The 215-nt window shown below is 50.2% G+C and overlaps 2 protein-coding genes across 11 annotated transcripts in view; one reads left to right on the top strand and one right to left on the bottom strand.

Annotated features, from left to right (window-relative positions):
* LOC105680803 (rRNA 2'-O-methyltransferase fibrillarin-like) overlaps nt 1-215 on the bottom strand; it is a 17,778-nt gene that overhangs the window by 9,003 nt on the left and 8,560 nt on the right. The gene's annotated exons all lie outside the window — the stretch shown is intronic.
* LOC100746734 (BMP-binding endothelial regulator protein) overlaps nt 1-215 on the top strand; it is a 14,191-nt gene that overhangs the window by 7,289 nt on the left and 6,687 nt on the right. The window lies entirely within an intron of this gene.

Genomic DNA, 215 nt, shown 5'->3' with positions numbered 1-215 from the left:
CGGATTTCCGAAGAAAGATTCCGTAGGTTGTGCGCGCGACTCGTGAAAATATACGAAGATCTAGCGCAAATATACCGACGGCAGGAAGGTTACGACAACAATCGTTGGATAGACGATGGCGAGCGCGTTTCTCTCTACCATCGTGCGACTCGTTCTCAACAACCGCTCTCGATCGATCGTTCCTTTCTTTTCTTTCCGTTTGTTCGCGAGACGCG

Source organism: Bombus impatiens, unplaced genomic scaffold, assembly GCF_000188095.3.
Source record: "Bombus impatiens unplaced genomic scaffold, BIMP_2.2 scf_0361, whole genome shotgun sequence".
Taxonomy (NCBI): domain Eukaryota; kingdom Metazoa; phylum Arthropoda; class Insecta; order Hymenoptera; family Apidae; genus Bombus; species Bombus impatiens.
The sequence above is the reverse complement of the archived record's forward strand: the minus strand, read 5'-3'. Positions and strand labels throughout refer to the sequence as shown.